The sequence below is a fragment of the Nanorana parkeri genome, unplaced genomic scaffold, assembly GCF_000935625.1.
Source record: "Nanorana parkeri isolate BGI_ZX_2015 unplaced genomic scaffold, ASM93562v1 scaffold594, whole genome shotgun sequence".
NCBI classification, from domain to species: Eukaryota; Metazoa; Chordata; class Amphibia; order Anura; family Dicroglossidae; genus Nanorana; species Nanorana parkeri.
The window spans coordinates 168952-192724 of NW_017306862.1; the positions used below are offsets into that span (position 1 = coordinate 168952).

General features: G+C 40.7%; 1 protein-coding gene across 1 annotated transcript in view; it reads right to left on the minus strand.

Moving 5' to 3' along the window:
• MCTP2 (multiple C2 and transmembrane domain containing 2) overlaps positions 1–22204 on the minus strand; it is a 186903-nt gene extending 164699 nt beyond the window's left edge. Inside the window, exon 1 of the mRNA XM_018562726.1 lies at positions 22166–22204. The gene's annotated coding sequence lies outside the window, so the exon portion shown is untranslated. The remainder of the gene's footprint in view (positions 1–22165) is intronic.
• Between the last annotated feature and the right edge of the window lie 1569 nt (positions 22205–23773).

The following is a 23773-nucleotide window of genomic DNA, read 5'->3' on the forward strand; positions in this document are numbered from 1 at the left end:
TTCTGGAACGCGGCAAAACGCAATGCACCGCATTCCAGATGTGGTACGGAAAATGGTGTGAATCTCGCCTTATGCCACCATGTTATTGGGAGTCTAGGATTAGGAAGGCCCTGCTTGTGAGAGCTTGCAATCCAAAAACAGGGGTAGGCAACCTCAGCACGCCATGTGTCGTGGAACTACAAATCCAAAGAGGCATTGCAAAACTTACAGCCACAGTTATCACTCCTTCCGACAGGGGTATGATGGGTGTACTTGAAGCATAACTGGAGTGCCGAGGTTACCTGCCTAAAAACTAAGATTTCAATAGTTTGTAGACCACAGGCCGTCCACATCTTTGTGGCTTCCTGTGCTGGTGTTGCCGTTTTTTCACCATCATAGCTGAGAGAGCACGTCTGCACGCGGTGATGTGGTAACCTGTCTAGTCATTTGATTAAGCACCCCTAAAGCTGTTGGACTCCCTGATAGGAACTAGCTCTGCAGCCGGCACATATGCCCTAGGGTGACAACACTGCCTTTGCCCCGACCAACAAATAAGTGAGCACTGTCACACTTGAACAGCATTTCTAAACTTTTTTCAGCCACAACAAAGTCTGCAAAAGCTCACGGCACCCTAGTGCCAATGTAAAAAAATAAATGTGTGATCCCTACAAAATCCATACCAGACCCTTATCCGAGATAGAATACAAAACCAAATCCCTAAGGGAGAACCCCATGCAAACACACGAAAAAAGGAGGGTTTCCCCCTTCATGTCAGAATTCCCCCTCCACAGTAGGTGCTGCGGGGACAGCAGCATGACAGTGAGTGGCAGGCGGACCAGACCTGGACGCAGGGTTGTCCTGAGGCAAGGTGTCACCCAGAGCAGGTAGCGGGTGACACCCCACAGTGACGCCATCGCATACGCGCAACGTCATCGCGCATGCACGTGATGTCACTAGCGGTTACTCGCTGGCGGCCATCTTGGTGATGGACGCCGGCAGAGGGAGGAGGGGACAATGACACAGCGGGATAAGGTATGCCGCCGAATCCCCTCCTCTTTCAAGCAACCGTCGGGCTCTCAGTCCATGACCGACTGCCCAGCTTTTCAGAGGGGGCGACACCAACATGATTGTCATATTGGTGTCACCCCTCCAATGGTGTCACCCGGGTGTCACCCCTAGTGACGCCACTGTCTGGTCAGAGGCAAACATCTGCCCTGAATGGATTTCACACTGCCTGAATTAGCGCCATGCATTTACATGGTGCTGGCTGTCAGCTCACCTATAGCACGGAGAGGCATGTTGCTCTTAAAATTTTGAGGCACCCTTGAGGCTAGGTTCACACCTGCAATACACCCGGGACGCGCGTCTTGGTATCGCGCAGTCCTGTACAATGCAGACAGCGATTGCTGCGCGGCCCCATTGATTTCAATGGGGTAACATTCATGAGATAATTCGCAGAAAAAAGGTACAAGTTACCTTTTTTTGCAATACACAACGCGCTGCTGTTTTAGCCGTGAATGTGTTCGGAAGCACAGGCAGAATCGCGGCAGAAAACCACGCGATCTGCCTGGCGCGACCGGGGCACCATTAGAAAATAATGGCACACACAGTGCGATCGGTTCACACCTTGGCCACTCCTGACCGTGCGGAATCGTGCACAATTGCCGCACGGTGAGGTGTCGCCTAGGTGTGAACGTAGCCTGAGGTAGCTAGAAGGTACACCAGGGTGCCAGAGCATCCTGGTTGAGAAAGACTACCCTACAAGTACAGGTTTCAGTGAAGGCAGGATCAGCAGGTACACAAAAATGAAAGAAAGCCTGCAGAGTAAAGGTAAGGCTCTTAAAGTCAGGTAGACTTTTGGTTGATTCCTCCCTATGAACCGGCCGCAATTCGTATCGTGGGTGCCACTGGAAAATTCTTGGGCAAACAGAGCTACAGTAGCAGCCAGCCGCTGCCAGAATACAATGCAAACAGCAGAGGATTTGTCAGTCAACAATCATAAATGTTGATGGAAGAATCTATTTTTTCAATCATCCAGCGGGTTGAAAAAAAAAAAAATAGAACCATGAACACCCCAATAAATACAGACAATGAGGCACAAGCTATCATTTAATGAAACCCTTATTTCAGGGCTTAGATACACTTGTCAACTCTAATTTGGGCAAGTGTACATTATAATTATGTGCTAGTCTTGTGTAGATTTACAGCAGAGTTTATAAAGAGTTTGTAAACTATGCCCATACATCAACAGATAACAGGGGAGTTCTTCTAAGGTTTCCAGAGACAGAGTACAAGAAAGAAATAAAAAGGAACTTCTACATGGAAAAACTGCAACATTATTATGAAACAAGTTACACTGCTATGGAACATAATAGATACACGGGAATGATCACATCTATACCTATGTCTTAGGGCTAGTTCACGCCAAGCGCGGACCAGATACAGAGCGGATCAAAACTGCGTCCAATGTATTTCAATGGTATTTTGGGCTCTAGTTCACACCGCAGTGTTCAGTTCCAGAGCATGTAAAAAAACTGCAGCAAGCCCTATTTTTCCTGCTCTGGAACGCATGTAAACACATAAAAATGCATGCAAAATTTTAGGCTAAAAATATATATATAGTCAAAAACGCAGTATTGCAGTGTGCAATGATACCTTTCTTATTGGACTAACAAAATATATATATATTTTGTTAGTCCAATAAGAAAGGTATCATTGCACACTGCAATACTGCGTTTTTGACTATATATATATTTTTAGCCTAAAATTTTGCATGCATTTTTATGTGTTTACATGCGTTCCAGAGCAGGAAAAATAGGGCTTGCTGCAGTTTTTTTATAGATAGAGATGATTGATAGATAGAGATGATTGATAGATAGAGATGATTGATAGATAGAGATGATTGATAGATAGAGATGATTGATAGATAGAGATGATTGATAGATAGAGATGATTGATAGATAGAGATGATTGATAGATAGAGATGATTGATAGATAGAGATGATTGATAGATAGAGATGATTGATAGATAGAGATGATTGATAGATAGAGATGATTGATAGATAGAGATGATTGATAGATAGAGATGATTGATAGATAGAGATGATTGATAGATAGAGATGATTGATAGATAGAGATGATTGATAGATAGAGATGATTGATAGATAGAGATGATTGATAGATAGAGATGATTGATAGATAGAGATGATTGATAGATAGAGATGATTGATAGATAGAGATGATTGATAGATAGAGATGATTGATAGATAGAGATGATTGATAGATAGAGATGATTGATAGATAGAGATGATTGATAGATAGAGATGATTGATAGATAGAGATGATTGATAGATAGAGATGATTGATAGATAGAGATGATTGATAGATAGAGATGATTGATAGATAGAGATGATTGATAGATAGAGATGATTGATAGATAGAGATGATTGATAGATAGAGATGATTGATAGATAGAGATGATTGATAGATAGAGATGATTGATAGATAGAGATGATTGATAGATAGAGATGATTGATAGATAGAGATGATTGATAGATAGAGATGATTGATAGATAGAGATGATTGATAGATAGAGATGATTGATAGATAGAGATGATTGATAGATAGAGATGATTGATAGATAGAGATGATTGATAGATAGAGATGATTGATAGATAGAGATGATTGATAGATAGAGATGATTGATAGATAGAGATGATTGATAGATAGAGATGATTGATAGATAGAGATGATTGATAGATAGAGATGATTGATAGATAGAGATGATTGATAGATAGAGATGATTGATAGATAGAGATGATTGATAGATAGAGATGATTGATAGATAGAGATGATTGATAGATAGAGATGATTGATAGATAGAGATGATTGATAGATAGAGATGATTGATAGATAGAGATGATTGATAGATAGAGATGATTGATAGATAGAGATGATTGATAGATAGAGATGATTGATAGATAGAGATGATTGATAGATAGAGATGATTGATAGATAGAGATGATTGATAGATAGAGATGATTGATAGATAGAGATGATTGATAGATAGAGATGATTGATAGATAGAGATGATTGATAGATAGAGATGATTGATAGATAGAGATGATTGATAGATAGAGATGATTGATAGATAGAGATGATTGATAGATAGAGATGATTGATAGATAGAGATGATTGATAGATAGAGATGATTGATAGATAGAGATGATTGATAGATAGAGATGATTGATAGATAGAGATGATTGATAGATAGAGATGATTGATAGATAGAGATGATTGATAGATAGAGATGATTGATAGATAGAGATGATTGATAGATAGAGATGATTGATAGATAGAGATGATTGATAGATAGAGATGATTGATAGATAGAGATGATTGATAGATAGAGATGATTGATAGATAGAGATGATTGATAGATAGAGATGATTGATAGATAGAGATGATTGATAGATAGAGATGATTGATAGATAGAGATGATTGATAGATAGAGATGATTGATAGATAGAGATGATTGATAGATAGAGATGATTGATAGATAGAGATGATTGATAGATAGAGATGATTGATAGATAGAGATGATTGATAGATAGAGATGATTGATAGATAGAGATGATTGATAGATAGAGATGATTGATAGATAGAGATGATTGATAGATAGAGATGATTGATAGATAGAGATGATTGATAGATAGAGATGATTGATAGATAGAGATGATTGATAGATAGAGATGATTGATAGATAGAGATGATTGATAGATAGAGATGATTGATAGATAGAGATGATTGATAGATAGAGATGATTGATAGATAGAGATGATTGATAGATAGAGATGATTGATAGATAGAGATGATTGATAGATAGAGATGATTGATAGATAGAGATGATTGATAGATAGAGATGATTGATAGATAGAGATGATTGATAGATAGAGATGATTGATAGATAGAGATGATTGATAGATAGAGATGATTGATAGATAGAGATGATTGATAGATAGAGATGATTGATAGATAGAGATGATTGATAGATAGAGATGATTGATAGATAGAGATGATTGATAGATAGAGATGATTGATAGATAGAGATGATTGATAGATAGAGATGATTGATAGATAGAGATGATTGATAGATAGAGATGATTGATAGATAGAGATGATTGATAGATAGAGATGATTGATAGATAGAGATGATTGATAGATAGAGATGATTGATAGATAGAGATGATTGATAGATAGAGATGATTGATAGATAGAGATGATTGATAGATAGAGATGATTGATAGATAGAGATGATTGATAGATAGAGATGATTGATAGATAGAGATGATTGATAGATAGAGATGATTGATAGATAGAGATGATTGATAGATAGAGATGATTGATAGATAGAGATGATTGATAGATAGAGATGATTGATAGATAGAGATGATTGATAGATAGAGATGATTGATAGATAGAGATGATTGATAGATAGAGATGATTGATAGATAGAGATGATTGATAGATAGAGATGATTGATAGATAGAGATGATTGATAGATAGAGATGATTGATAGATAGAGATGATTGATAGATAGAGATGATTGATAGATAGAGATGATTGATAGATAGAGATGATTGATAGATAGAGATGATTGATAGATAGAGATGATTGATAGATAGAGATGATTGATAGATAGAGATGATTGATAGATAGAGATGATTGATAGATAGAGATGATTGATAGATAGAGATGATTGATAGATAGAGATGATTGATAGATAGAGATGATTGATAGATAGAGATGATTGATAGATAGAGATGATTGATAGATAGAGATGATTGATAGATAGAGATGATTGATAGATAGAGATGATTGATAGATAGAGATGATTGATAGATAGAGATGATTGATAGATAGAGATGATTGATAGATAGAGATGATTGATAGATAGAGATGATTGATAGATAGAGATGATTGATAGATAGAGATGATTGATAGATAGAGATGATTGATAGATAGAGATGATTGATAGATAGAGATGATTGATAGATAGAGATGATTGATAGATAGAGATGATTGATAGATAGAGATGATTGATAGATAGAGATGATTGATAGATAGAGATGATTGATAGATAGAGATGATTGATAGATAGAGATGATTGATAGATAGAGATGATTGATAGATAGAGATGATTGATAGATAGAGATGATTGATAGATAGAGATGATTGATAGATAGAGATGATTGATAGATAGAGATGATTGATAGATAGAGATGATTGATAGATAGAGATGATTGATAGATAGAGATGATTGATAGATAGAGATGATTGATAGATAGAGATGATTGATAGATAGAGATGATTGATAGATAGAGATGATTGATAGATAGAGATGATTGATAGATAGAGATGATTGATAGATAGAGATGATTGATAGATAGAGATGATTGATAGATAGAGATGATTGATAGATAGAGATGATTGATAGATAGAGATGATTGATAGATAGAGATGATTGATAGATAGAGATGATTGATAGATAGAGATGATTGATAGATAGAGATGATTGATAGATAGAGATGATTGATAGATAGAGATGATTGATAGATAGAGATGATTGATAGATAGAGATGATTGATAGATAGAGATGATTGATAGATAGAGATGATTGATAGATAGAGATGATTGATAGATAGAGATGATTGATAGATAGAGATGATTGATAGATAGAGATGATTGATAGATAGAGATGATTGATAGATAGAGATGATTGATAGATAGAGATGATTGATAGATAGAGATGATTGATAGATAGAGATGATTGATAGATAGAGATGATTGATAGATAGAGATGATTGATAGATAGAGATGATTGATAGATAGAGATGATTGATAGATAGAGATGATTGATAGATAGAGATGATTGATAGATAGAGATGATTGATAGATAGAGATGATTGATAGATAGAGATGATTGATAGATAGAGATGATTGATAGATAGAGATGATTGATAGATAGAGATGATTGATAGATAGAGATGATTGATAGATAGAGATGATTGATAGATAGAGATGATTGATAGATAGAGATGATTGATAGATAGAGATGATTGATAGATAGAGATGATTGATAGATAGAGATGATTGATAGATAGAGATGATTGATAGATAGAGATGATTGATAGATAGAGATGATTGATAGATAGAGATGATTGATAGATAGAGATGATTGATAGATAGAGATGATTGATAGATAGAGATGATTGATAGATAGAGATGATTGATAGATAGAGATGATTGATAGATAGAGATGATTGATAGATAGAGATGATTGATAGATAGAGATGATTGATAGATAGAGATGATTGATAGATAGAGATGATTGATAGATAGAGATGATTGATAGATAGAGATGATTGATAGATAGAGATGATTGATAGATAGAGATGATTGATAGATAGAGATGATTGATAGATAGAGATGATTGATAGATAGAGATGATTGATAGATAGAGATGATTGATAGATAGAGATGATTGATAGATAGAGATGATTGATAGATAGAGATGATTGATAGATAGAGATGATTGATAGATAGAGATGATTGATAGATAGAGATGATTGATAGATAGAGATGATTGATAGATAGAGATGATTGATAGATAGAGATGATTGATAGATAGAGATGATTGATAGATAGAGATGATTGATAGATAGAGATGATTGATAGATAGAGATGATTGATAGATAGAGATGATTGATAGATAGAGATGATTGATAGATAGAGATGATTGATAGATAGAGATGATTGATAGATAGAGATGATTGATAGATAGAGATGATTGATAGATAGAGATGATTGATAGATAGAGATGATTGATAGATAGAGATGATTGATAGATAGAGATGATTGATAGATAGAGATGATTGATAGATAGAGATGATTGATAGATAGAGATGATTGATAGATAGAGATGATTGATAGATAGAGATGATTGATAGATAGAGATGATTGATAGATAGAGATGATTGATAGATAGAGATGATTGATAGATAGAGATGATAGATAGATAGAGATGATAGATAGATAGAGATGATAGATAGAGATGATAGATAGAGATGATAGATAGAGATGATAGATAGAGATGATAGATAGAGATGATAGATAGAGATAGAGATAGAGATAGAGATAGAGATAGAGATAGAGATAGAGATAGAGATAGAGATAGAGATAGAGATATATTTATTTATTTTTACAAAGACAGCCCCGAACGCGGCAAAAACACGTCAAAACGTTCTGCACTGCATGTGCAGAAACTCATGCAGATCTGGTCTGCATTTGGTGTGAACAAGCCCTTATGTAGACTGACATACTGTATGCAGCTTTGGTGGAGCGCAAAGTCCAGCCAATTAGCTAAACATATATTTGAAATGTAGAATTTGCTGATCTGGTCAGCCATAATGCACACAATGCCGCACTGCATAGCCCGGCAGGTGACACATCTACTGTACTTAGTGCAGCTTCCCATGTCACCTCTTCCCCTCCAGCCTGTTCATTGAACAACAACAACGTGTAATTCCTCCTTTGCACTCCAATTTAAGGAAATCCCTCTGTATGTTTGGTATATTTTCCCATTCATACAGCAAACATAAAAATCATTTTTAAATATATATTTCTTGACTTTTAGTCCTCATTCCCAGCTGAACAAACCTGCGTCTGGAAGTGACAGCTAGTGCGGCAGCAGCCTGTTCAACTTAATCACAGGATGCATGTAGTTACACACCAACCTGAACTTGCATTTCTGTACAGGTATGGATGCACATCCTTGGATGCAGACTCTCTGCATCCAAGGGCGTGCATTCATGCCTGTACAGATGTGCAGGTTTGGGTTGTCGTCATGTAACTGCGTGCAGTCATGTCCTTTCAATAAGTTGAATAGGCAGCTGCATGCACCAGCTGTCACTCCCAATACCCCAAAGTGTCCCCCCATCGCACTCCTGACTGGAATTAAACCCCAAGGTAGGGTGGGTACTGCAGTGGCAGCAGATGCCTCTGCAAGTCATACAAGAACCAAATGGAAAGTCACTTGCACTCCAGATCGATACCAAGTCAATCTCTTTGACTGTAGTAGTGTCACATTTCGGAACCTAGTGGTGCCTTCTTCAGGCCACAAAGAAAATGAGATTATTTTCTGTTTGCCTGAAGAAGGGACCACTAGATTCCAAAATATCGCCTTGAAATGTGACACTACTACAGTCAATAAAGAGATTGACTTGACCTCGATCTGGAGTGCGAGTGACTTTCCAGTTAGCTGTCAATCCCAGGCGCAGGTTTCTGCATAGATGTGCACATGCTGTTCAGCTGTGCATGAATGAGGCCTATGATGCATCTTTGGTAAACAGCATGGATTAAGGAATCCCCCCGACAGCTACAGTATTAAAGGGTAATGACACTTTCCTAGGTGAATTACCCCCACCAATCTGCCCCCTCTCCCACCCTCCCGCTGCTCTTTCCTTTGAAGAAACCCTACTTCCCCTCCGCAGCTCCTAATGTACGGTCCCATACACAACATCACAGCCCTGCGCTAGGTATTTCAAATTCCCCTGCAAATGCAGAGCAATCATTGGTCAGCGCAGTCACCTGACCAATGAGAAACACTTCTTGCTAAGAAGTGCTTCTCATTGGTCAGCGCACTCAGATGACAGTGTTAACCATTGAGTGCTTGTCTTTTGTAAGCGTAATTTGAAATACATGTGCAGGGCTACAATGCGGAGTACGGGGGACAGATCACACACCAGCAGCTGTAGAGGGGAAGCAGCATTCAAAGTAGCAGCAGGAGGCGGCCAAATTGGAGGGGGTACTCATTTTTCCCAAATTTGCCTGGGAAAGTGGAGTTACCCTTTAAGCGGCCAGCATGATCTGTGGCTTCTGAATACTCGAAGAATGACTGCATCCTATCAGATGCAGTCACCGGTCAGTCAACAACTATCTACCCAGCTACATTCACAAACATGGACTGAAATCAATCCTTTTTCAAGCTGGGTGGTGCCGATTCAGCAGGAAACAGACACAATTTGACTGCTGTATGGCCAGCTTTAGAATCATCTTACTAACCTGAATATGTTGGCCGTACAGTTTGCAATAAAGAACTCCAGGCATGTAAAAAAATGAACCCCTTGCAGTAGGGCTACCCCCCGCACTGCAAGGGTTAAGTGCTCATTTTGGTCTAGGGTCTAAAATAAAGAAATACTCACCTGAACTTGTATCCCACCTGGCTGCTTGACCAGTCCCTGCAGCCTCTCTCCCTCTCCCTCACCCTGAAGTGGAGAGGGAGAGTGGCTGTAGGGACCAGCCTACCAGCCAGGCAGGATCGAGGTTCGGGTGAGTATATCTTTGTTATTTTAGACCCTAGACCAAAATGAGCACTTAACCTTTGCAGTGCCGGGGCAGCCCCACAATTATTTTTTTACATGCCCAGGGTTTTCCTTTAATCACACAAAACATTCTCTGACAAGTAAACCAACATCCATGTATGATGTGAATTCAGTCTTTTATCCGGAGTTCTACTTTACCAGCGGCTGGATTAAAAATAAAGAGAGAGGGAACCACTGAAAATGTATTTAAATCCAAGAGGCTTATTGGCTGAGATGAATTGTTCCAGAAGAGAACGTTTGTGCTGTTAATCACTTCTTATCCCCAGCAGAGTATTCAGAACGCAGTCACAGCGATCTTGTTCAGACATTATGAAGAAGTTTTCTTTAAGCTTGTACTTAGCAGACGCAGCCATGTCAGACCATTCTGTGACTTAATCGGAGCAATTAGTCATCCACACCCAACAGACCCTACTTCAGCTTCGCTACTAACCCTTGGCAATCAGTTGTAAAGTCCCAGCATATACTAACCTGTTATTACATCAGCATTGTAATAGGAATACACACTAGAGTTGTTTTTATAATATAAATCAAAGCTTACCTGAAAAATCCCTTTTATGTAGTGAGTGCTCATGAAGTATCCGCTTCAGCTGCGGCGTCTCAGTATACACGCTTCTGAATACATAGATACACCACACACAATCCACAGCCGGCTTACTAAGCAATGTCAAACCCCCTCGGCTACATCTGCTTTGATTTCCAAGCCCGGCTTTGTAGTTTGGTACTGGTCTTGTATGAAGGGGCCCAGCTTCACTTGCTGGCTTAGTTCCCTAATGGATAGAATTGCACAGCTCATGCAAAGCATGGAAAATCTCGGAGTAATCAGGTCCGTCATCTATACCCAGACTGAACAGCGGTCATGCACATACTTCATGAGCATGTTTACCAAATGCAGCTCCAAGTAGTTAACATAACGAATCACAATCAAATATTTATACAGCAGACAAAGTCCCTGCGATTACATGGTTTTATTTACTAAGTAGTTTGCACACATATCCAGGAGGAAGAAGAGGTGGATGGAAACTAAGACACTGCCATTCACAGAACAATCAGCTGTGATCTAAATCCTGCCGATCTGTACAATACACGTTCCATAGAGAATATATAGGCAGGTGAGACAACAGCCACCTATAGAACACAGCAGGTCACTATTCCATAGAATACAAAGCACACTCAATGCAGTACTAAGGAGGAGTTGTATTACAAGTCACTTCACCATTTTGTTTAAATTACCCAATCCGAAAAAAATCTAATGAATCCAAAATGTTTTAGTTTGGGTTGCATGAGGAACTTTGATCCCTACTGTTAACTGTAACCCCAGTAGGATTACTGCAGTGTCTAATGCGACAGCTGGGGCTCTGATACAAGTTTTGGGGTGCATTGCCATAGTTTGTTATAGAGAAAGAAATCCCTGGATGTCATTGTGGGGCTGGGGCTGATCTTCCCATGACCATCAGTAATAAAAAGGGAATAAAACACAAGATCATTCAACACAAAGCAAAGTTATAGGTGGAGGTCCACCTAAAATAATCAACCGTTTAGGGCCAGTCTTCAAAGACGCTAAAAAGCACTTGAAACGCGTAATAACTGACTTGCACAACCACCATATTGGAAATGCTTTGCACAGTACACTTTATGTGCTCCTTAAAAGCCCTATTTTGTTTTCTATTGGTTTAGTTGCTTGATTTAAAGTGACATTAAAGTCAGTAGCGGTGGCTACTTTACAACACACACAGGGACCATGGGGAAGAAAAGTATCCCCCCTCCAGAAAGGACAGTGTCAGCACCAATTCAGAGATGATTTGAGGATCTACAGCCAAGTGATAAACAAATAAATAGTACTTCTTTGGGCGTAGGGCGTTTTGTAGCGCGTTCATACAGCCTGTAATACGCCCAGGTGTGAACCATACCCGTAGGAAATAATGGGATTTCGGCGTTTGAGTTTTGCAGAGCGTAGGAACGCGCTACAAAACTCCCAGGTGTGAACCGGGCCTAAAGGGTCCTCACATCCTATGCACTGTATACTGGGCGTGATGACTCAGGCACCTTAGACTGCTGAGGGAGGCTGGAAGAAAAAGCCAGCTCAGAGCATCAGGTGAGTAAATTTTACTTTCCTCCCTAGACCAATATGAGCACTTAACCCTTTAGCCCCACTGCAAGGGTCAATCAAAAGTTTTATTCTTGAAGTCTCCTTTAAAAAAAAAAAGGCAGAGTTCAAGAATGGCAATGTAGAAAACTGCTTAGCAATGTTTGAAAGTCACCAACCCAATTATGCATTATAAGAAAAAGTGCAAAAAGAAACACAAAGCGCATTTTCAAAAGGGTTTGTAAGCACTTATTTTTTATGCCAATGGAAAGAACAAGGCCTTAGCCTTTGTACACATGGGAATTGAAGTTATAAATACCTAATGCTGGTGCTTTTAGATCCCCTTTAATTACACCATGAAAGTAAAGGCAGAGCTGCAAAAGGTACTTTTGACATCCATTATCCAGGAAAGTAGACAATGTACCCCTCCTTTACTGGGACTGAAAGCTACCACGTAATAGACATGCTATATGGCGGCATCCAGTCTTTCAATGACAGTGGAGGATTTGAAATATTCTAGCCTGACAGCACATGAAGGCCAAGGTTAGAGCACGGTCATTTTTACTTTTACCAAGTAAGACAAAGATCTAGGTTACATAGATGAAATGTCAGCTAGAACGGTAGAATAACATTGTATATAAATAGAATGATTCTTACTCAACAAAAACGATTAACTGGCTAAAACACAATAGTTGCAAAGCCTACATGATCAAAGGCTTATGGGACTGGCATCTGCAAAAAAAGCTCTGACATAAAAAAATACCAAGGCCGCTATCGGGAAGGCTGCGAGTTACAAATGAAGGTTTTCCACAGATGTTGACTAATCATGATTTATTATATACAAAGACAATGACGGCTTTATTTATTATTGTGGGGGGTTTTTTTTGTTCATATCCAATGTCAGTGCACAAAGATGCTATATTTATTCTGTATGTATTGTACTAAAGAAACATATTTAGAAAGATAGGTATACCTTTATCTTCTCCTTAAAGTGACACTAAACTGAGGCGTTAAAGTAGAAAGAAACATTTTTTTTGCATTTATCTACTGCTAGCAAGCAGTAGATATATACAAAAACATAAAATAAAATGTTAACAAGTTATTACTTACCTGTGTCTCCGCCGCTCTCTCCGGTCTGAAGATCTGAAGATTCTCAAGTGGCCATGAAGGATCACGGGGCGGGCGCATGTGCAGTAGAGATCTTCGGCCGGGAAAGGAGGAGAGACACAGTGTAAATCTGGCCATACACCTTACAATTATCACACGACTTTAATTGTGCGATGGTTGTAAGGTAATTAAAAGCTCGTACGATCTGCCCATCTTGGACAGGCAGATCGTACTTGCGATCATCGCAAGCCCGCCCTGCTGAGGGGAGTGCTTCCGATGACTGCAATGCTGAGCGGGCAGTGTGCGCTTGCGCACACCGGTCCGTGTGGCCTTTTGTCTGCCGAGAACGGCACTAACCTGCCGAAAATCGTACGATTCCCGGCGGGTTTTCAAGCCTGCTCGGAAGGCAAAAGACGTGCGAGTGTACAGTAGAAACGGTTGCACGCCTTCCATACACCTGCCGATTATCGTACGATAATCGGCAGGGGTATGGGCACCTTAAGTCAATGTACGCAGCCTTCACCCGCACAGACTCAGCGGGACAGGAAGACACAGCAGTCAGCGCTGGAGGGACTCCTGAAAACTACCGTACTAGAAAGATGATGATCAGATCAAGAGGCATCATTTAAGGTGAATCCTTAAAGCAGCATGGGGGGGGAATGTGACTTTAAATCATAAAAATACATTCAGGTACCTTAACTATTAACAGAAATGTATCTTATTTGTGTATCACTCGGCTGTAGATCCTCAAATCATCCCTGAATTGGTACAGACACTGTCCTTCCTTCTGGAGGGTGACTCCTTTTGTTCCGACAAAAAATGCATGGAAGCGCACAACTGTAATATGGTCAAGTTTCTCACTTGCTAACTATATGGAAAATGGTGTGCATAAGCTCTTCAACAACCGGGAGAGGAGCCCCGTATAACGTGTTTGGCAAAATTATACATAGAAGAGCGCAACAACCTAAGAAATTGTTTAGATGCTAAGCATCCTATAATGAATAGCTGTTCAAATAAATTGATAGATATATAACTCACGGTTGTGATGTAATATAAGGACATGCACTCCCTGCAGTCCCGTGCGTTCAGCGAAGTGTTTCTGGATGGAAAGATCTGGGCAGTCAAGATCTAAATAGACCCCAAGGCTTGACAAAGAGGGTCACCCTCGAAACGCATAGCCGGCAATTGCCAACTGATCTCACTTGAACACATCACCCCGGACTCACGAGCACTGACGAACACGCTCCAGCGTTTTACGCCGCACACCATACGGCTACACACCGCCCAGTGCCGATCACAGCAGCCTAACAGTCCTCCCCCTCCTGCTCTAGTAGCCGCGGCTCGGCCCGGCCAGCCGAGGACGCAGCCTGGAGAGACTTGGGGTTTATTTAGATCTTAGACTATTTAGATCTTGACTGCCCAGATCTTTCCATCCAGAAACACTTCGCTGACCGCACGGGACTGCAGGGAGTGCATGTCCATCTATGACATCACAACCGTGAGTTATAAATCAATTTATTTAAACAGCTATTCATTATAGGATGCTTAGCATCTAAACAATTTCTTAGGTTGTTGCGCTCTTCTATGTATAATTTTACTTTTGTTCCGCATGGTCCCCGTGTGTGTTGTAAAATAGTCACCGCTCCAATCTCACCCCTGTGATGGACGACAATCTCAATACAAATGAGTAAACTAAAACATGACATTGTAGTCTATACCGGGAGCGAGCTTGGAGCAGTGTCAGCACCAATTCAGAGATGATTTGAGGATCTGCAGTCGAGTGATACACAAATAAGATACATTTTTGGTAAAAGTTAAAAAAAAGGTACTTGAATGCATATTTAAGATTTAACTCCTGAGTTTAGTTTCACTTTAAGGCTGGGTTCACAACTAGGCGTATCGAATATGCGCGTTTGTCGCCCTTTTCACAATGTGTGCTTTTAACGCGATTCGCGGTAAAAAAAAAACCACGTGACAAACGCGCGTTTCCGAGGGCTACTTGGCTGTATCCCAATGGAAACGCGCAACAAAAAAACACCCCAAAGAAGCTCCTGTACTTCTTTGGGCGTAGGGCGTTTTGTAACGCGTTCATAGGGCCTGTAATATGCCCAGGTGTGAACCATACCCATAGGAAATAATGGGATTTCGGTGTTTGAGCATTTTGCAGAGTGTTCGAACGCGCTACAAAATGCCCAGGTGTGAACCGGGCCTAAGATGGGCATTGTCCTCACTTCAGGAGAATTCCTCTATCTTCCTGTGACAGGAAGAAGAAAAGGGAAATTCCCCCAATGGTACACAGACATCACAAAATAAACTGGCAGGGGGTTTAACCCTTCCCAACTCCTGTCCAAAACTCAAAAAAAAAAGTTTTGGCTATACATACGCTTCAAAAATGGCTAAGGGTCTAAACCATGAGATTGTAGTCAATCACAGGAGCGATCTTGGAGCAACTCACCCAGGGACCATGGGGAACAAAAGTAGCCACCCTCCAGAATGTAGGACAGTGTCAGCACCAATTCAGAGATGATTGGAGGATCTTCTTCGGTCTTTGAAGCCTCTCTCCTCCTATGCTGCAGTATTGAAATGTTCTGCGGCGTATTCAAGTCTACACACTTGTATAGAAAGTAGTGATTTACTGGACCTTAGACCGATGCAGCGGAGGGGGCGAGATGCTGGAAGGACTAGTCTAGGAAGAAGCTTGTTCCGAGGTTCAGATGCATATAATGGTTTGTTTTTTTGCACCTAGACAAAACCAAGCAGTTAAAGTGACATTGAAGGCAATTTTTTTTTCCCCTCACCCCAACGTTAATTAAGGCACTTACCTTACATTATGTCTTAATCCGATCATCATCTTGTTTCCTGTAGTTTTCAGCCTTCTCTCTACCGCTGCGGCGAATCTCCGATCCAGCGATGACTCCTCGGAGCTTGCTGGCACGTACTCTCCCATGGTGTCTGCATGCGGGTGCACGCGTCCATATACTTACCTTGAGTCTTTCCTCGCATCCCGGGTGAAAATGTGAACTGCGCATGTGCCTCCACAAGATGCTTTGTGGCTGACCGTGCAGTTTCACATTTTCAGACGGTAACGCGCAGGGAACACACAAGTTTAAACCGCTGTTAAAGCGTTTTTTTGTTTTCTTTTTTCACTTTTTGCATATATCTACTGCTTGCTAGCAGTAGATATATGCAAAAAAAGCTGAGGGTTTAGAAATCCTTTAACCTTTGCAGTGCAGGGGTAACCCCACTGCAAAAGGTTAATAAACCAGAGTTCTCCTTTAAAGTAGTACTAAAGCCTCATGCTTTTTGTCATTAAAACTCTGGTACGAAGCGGTTAAGCAGCAGACAATAAAATGGTTTTGGGCAAGACGTTCCAAACCACATGCAATTGAAATCCTTACCACCACAGCCTCTGGGTTCCTGTGTGCCACTTTCCTGAATGGAAGCTGCCCACAACACTTTTTTGAAAGACCCCTTAACCACCCTTCTCAAGACTACATTTCATGGTGCCATGTGCTACAGCGCATGCACACCCACTCCTTGGGACTATACTCCATGCTGCATGCTCCACCGTGCATGCACACCTAGTCCAGCTGCCTGTGCATGTCAGAAACTAGCACTAATGGGTGTCCCCATGGGACCCCACAGGAGAACAGAGTCACCTACAAACGGGAAGGTGGGAGCAGCAATCATGGGAGCCCACCAAAGAAGATGGAAGAAAAGCGTTAGCGGTGGGACAAGCTGCATGCAACAAGCCGCATCTTAGAAAGATGTAAGGTTTAATATCACTTTGACGTAGAAGTCATATTTTCACTTCATACTGCAGTTTATATTTAATCACTGTCTTCACTGTAACACCAAACAGGTCCTTCAACAACTTAGTAGAGTCTTGCCTCACCGCGAGTTTCCTGTAACCCAGGCACAGCATACAGGAAGTTTACTGTTCTCTATAAACCGTCTGTGTGAAGATCTTCACAGTGGAACACGTCAAGTAATTCAAATCATTCACCTAGTACAATGACTGGGGATGTCAGCATCCTACAACATATTCCATTTACTTAAGATGTTTACAAGCGATAACGCCTTTGGGTTCTATCAGAAGTTCAATGCAGACCTACACTATATTACCAAAAGTATTGGGACACCCCTCCAAATCATTGGATTCAGGTGTTCCGTGAAATTTCTGGCTACAAGATATTCCACGGTCAACTGTTAGTGGTATTATAACAAAGTGGAAGAAACTGGGAACAACAGCAACTCAGCCACAAAGAGGTAGGCCTCATAAAATGACAGAGCGGGGTAAGCGCATGCTGAAGTGCACAGTGCGCAGAAGTCGCCAACTGTCTGCAGAGTCAATAGCTACAGACCTCCAAACGTCATGTGGTCTTCAGATTGGCACAACAACAGTGCGTAGAGAGCTTCATAGAATAGATTTCCTGAGCTACTAGCCAGGCCTTAATAGTTACTCGCCACCAGTTGCCCCACCTAACCCCTACCCTGCCTCGGCCTTAACTCCGCCCCTAAACCCACCCTCTTATTATCTTATGAAATTACACTTTTAAAAATTAAACCGCAACAATATTAACATAAAGCAATGTAAACATTGCTGCCTTCCACATCTCCACATATAATATAATACCCTCTCCCCCGTTCTCTGCCCCCCACATATAAAATAATACCCCACTGTTCTCTGCCCCTACATATAAAATAATACCCCACCGTTCTCTGCTATCTATCTATCTATCTATCTATATATATATATATAATCAGTACATTACAATTGTAGACCTAAAATAACATATACAGTGTATATATTTGTGTGTGTATCCATAGAGATTCATCCCCTCCTATTTGTCCTGGTGACCATTATTGCTGAAAGTAAAAGAAAATTTTGGATTATCAGAACAGAAATAGATGGGAAATCCTCCAATGCACATCACTAGGTGTCTTGACACTTCAGTGGCCACATGCTTCTTCCTGGTTAGTATGTCACTAAGGTAATAGGAATAAAATATGTCAGGAAGAAGAAATAGGATAGTAAGCCATTTTGGCGGGCCTCGTGCATCGTGATTGATGCTGGATTACATCGATGAAGCCATTTTTTTTAAAATAAAGGAATAGTCATAAATTTACTCTTTTTTTCAATTAAAATGATTTTTCTAAAAGTGTGGTTTCTTGATGTACATTGAATTTTAACCCTTTAGTGAATGAGTATGGAAACAGGTACCCCCTACTCATTCACAAGGGGGGGCATCTGGGTTTTTCTCCATGGGGGGGGGGGGTACCCCCTTAAAATTCCTACCAGGCCTATAGGGCATGGTATGGACTTTTGGGAGAACCCCACATACTTTTTTTTTCTTCTTAACTGGGGGTGGGGGTTTCCCTCCTTACATTCCTACCAGACTTAAAGGGTCTGGTATCGTTTGGGGAGAACCTCACGCTTTTTTTTTTCTCTTCTGCAGACTGCAGACTATAAATATAATCTCATCTGAAAATCTGCCAGTTTATGGGAAGTGCACAACCTCAATCACTGTACAACTGGAGGATTTTGTCTTTCAAGCAGGCTACAAAATTGACAGGTTAGTGGCGTTGTTATACAACAAAAATCTCAAGATGAAACCTGCACATGCTCAAACAAAAATCTGTTCTTTTGATCGATGAGAATCAGCCAGCTAGTGGTGCTGATGAACCTTAATTGCGAACTACATTGGTCTGCACGATGGATGGGCTAGCTGAACAAAAATTGAACAGGGGTGAGACGTCTGGACAAACAAATGTGTACAATGTATGGCCACCTTACAGTGCAATTAGAAAACTGTCGCTTTCTTTCACTGCTATAGCCACAAAACAATCCCTTTTGTTTTATTTTGAAAGTATAGAGTGTAAACAAAAAACAGTTTCGCTCCAAACATCTGCACTTAATAGAATAACAATCACATAACCTCATATAGTTACTCATGCATCCTTCTGCAATAAGAAATGAAAAACACAACTGAGAATCTCACATGTACACAAAGAGGATTGGGTTTACACTACAAAGCAGATCAAGGTGCATAGATGAAGTATCAGATGCCTTAACCCGTATAAAGCAATCGGATTTTACTTTTCCGGAGTCAAATCAATGAAGATTTATGATGCTTCAGGTTCCAATACATTTGTCTAACCTTCCCGAATAAGACTTGAACCGGCTGTATCAGCAGCACACTGTAAAGACCCCTCAGTTGTCCCTATGACAGCTTGTCTATGTGTGACCTGTGATGAACACTGAAAATATAAGGAGCAGCAGCTGGGCTGACAGCGGCTGTAGATCATGAATTTGCAGTTATCATATTATTTTAATACCTCAGGTTTCCAAGGGGGAGGAAGGGGATTAAGATTACTACCTCATTCCTGACACATAAGACAGGCACCTTAAAAATCAGTTCAGAGCGGCGTGCAGGATACCTCTGAGCTGTGTCACAAGCAGCGTGTCTTTCCCATCTGTCACACACAAGCATGTATATTTAAATCAATGCATACGTCACTGTGTATTGCACACTCTTGTAGAAGCAGCATGCAATCAGCAAAGAGACCGGCGGGGGTTGTGTAAATCATTCTGAAGCAACATCATACATACTTTAAACACTGACTGTAAAAGAAAAGTAATAATGATGGATGATGTCTGCCACTTCCTTTCCCACATGTTAGTGCCCAGCTCTGGCCACAATCATTCCACTATCAACAGAGGTGCCATTTATTTACATATACTACTAGAGGAGAACGCTTTTCGGGCTCATTCACACCAGCCTCGTTGGGCTGCAATGATCACTGCATTGGTGTGTGATAAAAAATAAAAAGACCTACTGCATTCTTATGCAGCAAGTTGCAACACACTATAGCACATTGCAATGCACTGCTGCCCATTGAGTTAAAGAAATTGTCAGGTTCACAGAGTTAATGAAATATAAAAAAAACATTGCGATGCATTCAACACATTGCAGCACACATGCACAATGCACACCAGTGGGTGCACGTTATGCACACCCTCTGGAGTGAATGGGCCCTTAGCTTTCCTAGAATAGCTGCACATCTTGTCTGTTCCAGATAGGTGCAGGTCTCAGAGACAAATATTGGTGTTGTGTCGCCACCTTCCTCCCCACTGTCCCATTCACCAAACACACAGTTGCAGCGTCTGAGCTCTTTTACAGCAGTTTGAAGAAACTACTTAGATCTATTGACAATAAAATGATCATGCCCAGGGTTAGGCTTTAAACTGTACCCCTGTGTTGGTACAACATGGGTGCCCTTTGTGCAGGTCTAGTCTAAATTTAGAGACACATATTCTCAGACCAACTTGCAAAAAACAGAAGAAAAGTTTGTTGTTCATAGGAAAAACCAACAATGCATCGAGTATCCCTTTCTTTGTTCCTGTTCTCAAAACTCAGCTGCAGTTAGGAATATTTTAGCGCATCACCTTAGTGTGCCAGGAAAGCAAAAGAGAACATCAAATCCAGCCATCTTGGGCATCACCTCAATAAAACCTATGGGGCATGTTGAGGATCATTCCAATACCACCTATGGGGCATGTTGAGGATCATTCCAATACCACCTATGGGGCATGTTGAGGATCATTCCAATACCACCTATGGGGCATGTTGAGGATCATTCCAATACCACCTATGGGGCATGTTGAGGATCATTCCAATACCACCTATGGGGCATGTTGAGGATCATTCCAATACCACCTATGGGGCATGTTGAGGATCATTCCAATACCACCTATGGGACATGTTGAGGACCATTCCAATACCACCTATGGGACATGTTGAGGACCATTCCAATACCACCTATGGGACATGTTGAGGACCATTCCAATACCACCTATGGGACATGTTGAGGACCATTCCAATAACACCTGTGGGACATGTTGAGGCTCCTTCTAATAACACATGTGGGGCAAGTTGAGGATCATTCTAATAACACATGTGGGGCAAGTTGAGGATCATTCTAATAACACCTATGGAGCAAGTTGAGGATCCTTCTAATAACACATGTGGGGCAAGTTGAGGATCATTCTAATAACACCTACGGGGCAAGTTGAGGATCATTCTAATAACACCTATGGAGCAAGTTGAGGATCACCACATTAATACCTATTGGGTAAGTTGGGTATCACCTCAATAACACCTATGGGGCAGTAATCTGGAGAAGTGGCTATATCCAATTAAATACAAAATGCCTTTTGCACCCGACCTTCCCATTGCTGCCTATATCTCCATTCACTTCCACTACAACAACAAAAGGTGAACAGCATATGAAATGAAGAAGATCCATCCAACCTAATCAGTGGTGTGGTGATGGTTATCACCCACAGTTCCATAACCCCCACTTGTGACCCACATGAGGATCCTATGACATGCCCCCCTGCAGACCCTCTGGTCATATACTGGCTTTACACAGCAGAAAGTTTTAGGAGAAGAGAAGACTTGGAGAACTTTCCTGACTACATAACACAGGGAAACGAGGACAGCAAGCTGATCACCGCCCGGGATCCCCCCCTCTGCTCTCCGCTCCTCACCTGTCCAGATCTCCTCAGCTCATCTCCGATGTCCGCCGCACTCTTCTCACCGTCCGTGCACTTACTGACTGCGGGCCCTCCTCCTTCCCTCCGACTTCCTCCTCCGACATAACCAGCCCCTAAAGGGGAGGAGACCCACCTGTCATCACCGGGAGAGTCCGAGGAGGGCCGAGAATCACATCGCTGCTCTCCCAGGTGATCGCAGGACACACACCGCTCATCGCTACAATGTATCGGAAATACACAGAGGAATACTACAATGTAGCAAGATGTCATAGAACGTCACATCATATCATATCCTATCATGTCATAATGTCACATAATATCATATCCAATCATGTCATATAATGTCCCATCATGTCATATCATATCCAATCATGTCATATAATGTCACATCATGTCATATCATGTCACATCATATCCAATCATGTCATATAATGTCCCATCATGTCATATCATATCCAATCATGTCATATCATGTCACATCATATCATATCCAATCATGTCATATCATGTCATATCATATCATGTCACGTCATGTCACATCATATAATGTCATATCATGTCACATCATGTCATATCATATCTTGTCACGTCATGTCACATCATATAATGTCATATCATGTCATATAATATCATATAATGTCATCATATAATGTCATATCATGTCCCATCATGTCATATCATGTCACATCATGTCACGTCATGGCATATCATGTCATATAATATCATATAATGTCATCATATAATGTCATATCATGTCCCATCATGTCATATCATGTCACGTCATGTCATATCATGTCATATAATATCATATAATGTCATAACATATAATGTCATATCATGTCCCATCATGTCATATCATGTCCCATCATGTCATATCATGTCACATCATATAATGTCATATCATGTCATATAATATCATATAATGTCATAACATATAATGTCCCATCATGTCATATCATATCATGTTACGTCATGTCATATAATGTCATATTGTGTCAAATAATGTCATATACTGTCATATAATGTCCAGGGGCTTGCCCAGGCGTGGTGTCATCCGAAGCAGCTGCCGGGTGACACCCCACTGGGACATAATCATGTGACGTCCTCATGCATGTGCGTAATGATGTCAAGCGCGCTTACCTGCCGGCATCCGTCACCAAAGAGAGGAGGGGACGTTCGCCTGGCTGGATAAGGTATGCTGCTGGGTCCCCTTCTCTCTCGTGCAACTTACCATGACGGAGGGCCCGTCTTTTCATAGGGGGTGACATCCCCTCCGATGGTGTCACTCGGCGCCAGCTGCACCCCCCTTGTGACGCCACTGATAATGTCACATCATATCATGTCCTGTGTGGAGCTCCAAAGCTGATCTGTGACACACAATGTAACTCCACAATCACTGACTCCCTGAGTGCACCTAGCATCAGATATGTCTTTGATGATAAGGTATCATAACTAACATGGGCCATGTCACGCTGGTGATTTTGTAGCCGCAATTGACAGCGAGCTCTAGCTAGCTATTTTATCGCCATGGTCGGTGAAGATTTGACTCTTAGAAGCGATTTGTTGCTGCTGCAGGTTAAAGTGGAAGTTAGTGTTATGTAG